The sequence below is a fragment of the Mastomys coucha genome, unplaced genomic scaffold (genome assembly GCF_008632895.1).
Source record: "Mastomys coucha isolate ucsf_1 unplaced genomic scaffold, UCSF_Mcou_1 pScaffold15, whole genome shotgun sequence".
NCBI classification, from domain to species: domain Eukaryota; kingdom Metazoa; phylum Chordata; class Mammalia; order Rodentia; family Muridae; genus Mastomys; species Mastomys coucha.
Genome location: NW_022196897.1, coordinates 46,275,454 through 46,281,543, shown reverse-complemented (window position 1 = coordinate 46,281,543; position 6,090 = coordinate 46,275,454). Strand labels below are relative to the sequence as shown.

The window sequence follows — 6,090 nt, the reverse complement described above, 5'->3', positions numbered from 1 at the left end:
AAGAATATGGTTGAGAAAAATGGATAGTTACAATACGTTCTGCTTTCTTCATAGTTTTCCAAACTATGTTTGATGTTTGAAGTAAAAACCACAACTGTTAATATAATTCTAAATGTATCTAGAAGAAACATGTAAAGTAGTGATATTTTATAAAAAGTAGTTGTAAAGAAATGTAAGGGGGTATGGTGTTTCTAAACTGTATGTACTTTGTGCATAAAGTTTATGCAAAAATGACAGCAATAACCATAATAAGTCATGTATGCATAATGAAATACCTACAGTAACTGCTAAAGTGTTGTACTAAGAGATAGATACATTGAAAATGATACATAAACCCAAGCGGAATTCTACAAAATATTCAAAGAATCCTCAAGAAGGGAAAACACTGAGGGCCAATGAAATGGCTCAGCAGGTAAAGGCACTTGCCACCAGACCTGATGACCCGAGATTGTCCTTGATGCACACATAGAAGAAGAGTTTCAACTCCTACAAATTGTCCTCTGATTGCCACACATGCACGGTGGAATCAATATGCACACTTATACCACTACCCAAATAAATGAATAAATAAAATGAAAAGAATTAAGAAAAAATTGAAAACACGGGGAACAAATAGAAAATAAGAAACAAAATGTCAAACTTAATCCTAGCATGCTAATAACTATAAGTGATCTAAAATGCCAATTAAAAGACAGAGGCTGGTCCCAGGCGAGGGTTGGATGATAACCGAGGACCTTGGAGGAATGCTGAAGATAGGATTTCCAGGAGAGGTGCAAATGATGACTGAGGGCCTTGGAGAAATATGGATGATGATCAGATTCCTAGATGGGGTGATGATGCAAGACCTGGTCCCTGGAGACCATTTGTCAAGCCAGGTGGATGGAGAGAGAAAGAAAAGGCTAGAGAAGAGAGTTGGGGTCCACCTCGAGAATCAAGACCATCAGAAGAACGTGAATGGGATAGAGACAAAGAGAAGGACAGAGATAACCAAGATCGAGAAGAGAATGACAAGGACCTTGAATGAAATAGAGACAGAGAGAGAGATGGGGACCGGGAGGATTGTTTCAGAAGACCCAGGGATGAAGGTGGCTGGAGAAGAGGACCAGCAGAAGAATCTTCAAGCTGGAGAGATTCAAGTCGCCCTGATGATAGGGACAGGGAAGACCGTCGGCGGGATAGAGATGATCATCGTGATCTGAGAGACCTGAGAGACAGAAGGGATTTAAGAGATGCTAGAGATCGAAGAGAACCTCCCCTCAGATCAGAGCGAGAAGAAGCAAGTTCTTGGAGATACATTGATGACAGGAAAGATGACTGGACTGAAGAGAGGGATCCACCTCATCATGTTCCTCCTCCAGCTCTTTGAAGAGATAGAGAAAGAGAGCGAGAACAAGAAGGTGAGAAAGAGAAAGCATCCTGGAGAGCTGATAAAGATAGGGAGTCCCTTCGTCGTACTAAGAATGAAACTGATGAAGATGGATGGACAACTGCGCACACACACATACACACACACACACACTCACACACACACACACACACACACACACACACACACACACACACACACACACACGAAAAAAGCATTAGCAAGGGGTTGCCCCACCCCCATGAGCAGTCAATCATGTATGCAGGAGATCTCATGTGAACCTTCTCCCCATTTTAACTGGTCAATAAAGGCTAGAGCCTGTGATTGAGCAGTGGAGGGGAAAGGTGAGATGGGAAGTCTTTGAGAGTGGGGACAGGTAGAGAGAGGAGAACGAGAAGGGAAGGAGAGAAGACAGAAGAAGAAGAGGAAGCCAAGATAGAGCTAAAGCACATGGCCAGGAGAAACTACCAGTAGCAAAGGGTCTCATAGCTGGGGAATAAGTTTAGGGGAGTGTTAGATCTGCCCAATCTAGACATATATCTTATAAATATAATAACTAGATTATGTGTTTTTGATAAGGGCTTATTGGGGTTAGAAATTACTACAACACACACACACACAACACACACACAGAGACACAGACACAAGACACAGACATACACCACATACCACACACACACACATACCTCATACCACACACACACACCACATACCACACACACACACCACACACCACACACTACACAGAGAAAGAGATAGATACACACAGAGATAGTAATTAGTTGTAGGAAGAAATTATGCTACAGCATGGGTAGGACTTGAGGTCAAGGTGCTAAGTGAAACAAACCGGTTACAAAAGAACAAGTACCATATGCTTTCACTTACCTGAGATGCCTACAAGAATCAAATTCCTAGAAATGGAAAATAGAAGTGTGGTTGCGAGAAGCTGAGGAGAAAACAAAGTGGGTTGCTGTTAATGGTTTCAGAGTTTCAATTTGGGAAAACGTAAAAATTCTCTTGATGGTGATGGTTATGCAGCAATTTAATCAAAACAGTGAGCAAGGATGCAGATAGAAAGTGTGTATTGTATGAACATGGGACAAAGGAAAACTAGAGTGGGTCTATTAATAGGAAACAGTGCAGATGTCAGAGAAAAGAAAATGCCAGAGGAACATAGGGACACTTTAATATGGCCAGTTTTCCAATGTAACATGGTAATTCTAATCATGCAGGAACCAAACAACAGACACAAATACATAAAACAATCACTGACTGACTAGAAATAGAAAGGTCCACAGTTACAGTTGGAGACATCGATACTCCTCTCTCAATAATTTATTTAACTAGCTACAGAGAAAATGAGCAAGGATATAAGGGTAATATTAATCATCAGAAGGTAACTGATATTATTAGAAATCAACAACAGAAAAAAATCTGAGAAATATCAACACTTGGAACCTAAGTAACGCATCTGAAACTAACCTGTGGGTCCAAGGAAAGGGCTTGAGGGAAAGAAAAAATCTCAAATGAGGATAAATAATGTCTTAGTTACTTTTCTAATGCTGTGATTACATACCATGACTAAAACAACTCATAGAAGAAAGAGTTTGGGTAATGGGGGACTTACTCTTTCAGAGGGTTAAAGTCCATGACCATTATGCCAAGGAGAATGGCAGGCAGGCAGGCACAGTGCTGGAGCAGTAGCTGAGAGTTTACATCTTGAGACACAAGCATATGAGAGAGAGACAGACAGACAGACAGAGACAGAGAGACAGAGAGACAGAGACAGAGACAGAGAGTGAGCTAACTGGGAATGCTTTAAGGTTTCAAAAGTCCACTTCCAGGGATGCATCTCCTTCAACAAAGTCCTACCTCCTAATCCTTCCCAAATAGTTCCACCAACTGGGGACTAAGTATGGAGCCAGTCTAATTTAAGCCGCCACAAATAGATAACACAGAGCTGACAGGAGACTTAGAACATCAATTGCACAGATTAGAAACAAAGAGAAGTGTGCAGGCAAAGAGAGGTCAGGGTGTAAAGGCACTTAATGTGCAAGCCTAGTGACCTGAGTGCAACCATACAAAGGTGGAAGGCAAGAACAGACTCCATAAAGTTGTTGTCTGGCCTCCACATGTAGAGAGACATGCCATAGTACATGTCTCTCTATCATAATATATTTTTAAAATAAATGTGGAAGTCTTTCATTAATGGTCATAGCTGTGGTGGAGACACCTCAGGAATCTAGATGAGGAAAACAAACCAGCCAACAAAGACACAAAGAAAACAGAAAGAAGGAAATACTCAAGAAACACTTGAAATTCATGAATTAAAACACACACACACACACACACACACACACAATCTAGAAAAATCACTTAAACAAAGAGCTGTTTTTTCAAAAGAGCAGAAAATTGGCATTTTAGAAGTAAAATTTACAAGGGCAAGGTGAGCTGGCTCAGTGGTTAAGAGCACCAGCTGCTCTTGTTGAACACCTTGGTTTGGCTCCCAGCACCCACCCAGGGGTCACAGACACCTGTAACTCTAGTTCCAGGAAATCCAGTGCCCTCTTCTGGATTCCAAAAACCCCAGTGATGAACATGGCACACATATTTATATTCAGGCAAACACGCATGTGTAAGACCCTGTCGAGCCTTAGCTTACCCCCTGAGTGAACCACGTGGAGCCTGATCGATGCAAAAAGCAAAAGGATTTTTATTGATCCAGTGCACTGGGGCTGTCCCAGACCCTAAAAAGAGGTGGCGACCCAGCACAACTTGTTCAGTGAGCTTTTATGCAATTTTCAGGGCAGCAGCCATTAGACACAATGTGACTGGCAAAACAGTCTTCAGGGAAAGAGGTGGCAAGGAGTTCCCTTGTCTGAAGGTGTGCAAAAGTCCACCCTGCAGGATGTGCCCCCACCCACAGGTTGGTTCTCACCCTGTGGTCTGAGAAATGTTAATTAGCCACTCCCTTCCGTAGGGACAAGAATTCCACCACCTTCCCAAAGTTCCTGAGCTTATCTTATTAAGCTTGACGGAAATTCCTGGCCTCCCGGTGTTTTTCTTCGATGTCCCTGTTTACTCAGTTCTCACACATACACATAAATTTAAAAACAAATCTTTTAGAAAGTAAAATAAACAAGGAAAATCACTGGCTAAATATCAAGAAAAAAATTTAAGGCAATTACTCAGACCCTGTAAGTGTCAGGAAGCTAACAAAGATTGCACAACCAACTCGATTCATGTTTAAAAACAAACCACTTCTTAAAAAAATAATCCAAACCATCTTTATCTACCTAACAGGGGGGTTATAGTCTGAATAGCCCTGTAGCACTGAGGGACTGCAATTTATAGTTAAAGCCCTCTCCCCCTAAAAAGACATCTTTCAAGTTTTGCTGGAAAAGTCTGTGAAGTAATTTAAGGAATTATTAGTAGCAATCTTATTAGCACTCTCTGCTAGAAAGCAGAGAGGAGGAGGGATCTGAGCAATTCATTTTATGTAGTGGCCATTCATCTGATCCCATGCTGCAAGGAGACACATGCCTGTTAGAATGGCTAACAAAAGTTACTGACAGTATCGATGAGTGGAGGTGGTGTGGAGAAAAAGTCTTTCTTGTGCTGCTGGTGGGAACACAATATGGTACAGACACAACAGACAGAAGCTTGGCAGCATCTTAAAGATTTGTAAACACACAACTACCATTCAAGCCAGCAGTTGTACCTATGCTTAATCCACAGGAAATTTACATCTATATCAATAACTGTGACATATACATTTATAGTAGCTCTTTTTTTTTTTTTAACAGACTTCATTTATTTTTGTCATATAAAAACCCTTCTGTGGTAGCCACAGCTGGAGCCTGGGTCTTCTGAACAGAGACTCTGGTGTGGGTTTTCACAAAATGATCAATGGATTCCTGATAAGGAGACTTGCTCATCACAGTCTCTTTCCAGAGGTCAAGGGTCAGGTAGCTGTAGGTCTTGGAGATGGCATCAAAGGTGGCCTTGGCAAAGTTGCCAGGGTGGCAGTGCAGCCTCTGGCTGAAGTGTAGCAGTCATCTATACCGGCCATCATCAGTAGTTTCTTGGGCACAGGAGCAGAGACAATGCCAGTGCCTCTGGGGGCAGGGATGAGATGCACCAGCATAGACCCACAGCTTCCTGTCACCTTGCATGGAACAGTGTGGGGCTTGCCAATCTTGTTCCCCCAGTAGCCTCTCCGCACAGGGACGATGGAAAGCTCGGCCAAGATGATGGCCCCTCAGATGGCAGTGGCAACCTCCTTGGAGCATTTAGCACCAAGACCAAGGTGACCATTGAAGTCCCCAATAGCGACGAATGCCTTGAATCTGGTCCGCTGGCCAGCCCGAGTCTGCTTCTGCACTGGCATGATTTTCAGAACCTCATCCTTTAGGGATGCACTCAAGAAAAAGTCAATGATCTCAGACTCCTTAATGGTCAGGGAGAACAGGTAGATCTCCTCCAAAGACTTGATCTTCATGTCCTTAACCAGGCGGCCCAGCTTGGTGACGTGGATCCACTCCTTGTCTTCAGCTTTACCTCCCCGAGCCCTGCGGCCTCGACCAGGGCCATGGCCTCGACCACGACCCACAGCGGGGCCCCTAAGACCGCTGCTGAATCCTCCGCGGAAGCCGCGGCAGCCTCCTAATCCTGGGCCCCCCGGGTCCTCCGGGTCCTCCGGGTCCTCCGGGTCCTCCGGGTCC

The 6,090-nt window shown here is 43.4% G+C and overlaps 1 pseudogene; it reads right to left on the bottom strand.

Moving 5' to 3' along the window:
* Positions 1-5,211: 5,211 nt before the first annotated feature.
* Positions 5,212-6,090, bottom strand: part of LOC116091652 — an 8,225-nt pseudogene continuing 7,346 nt past the window's right edge.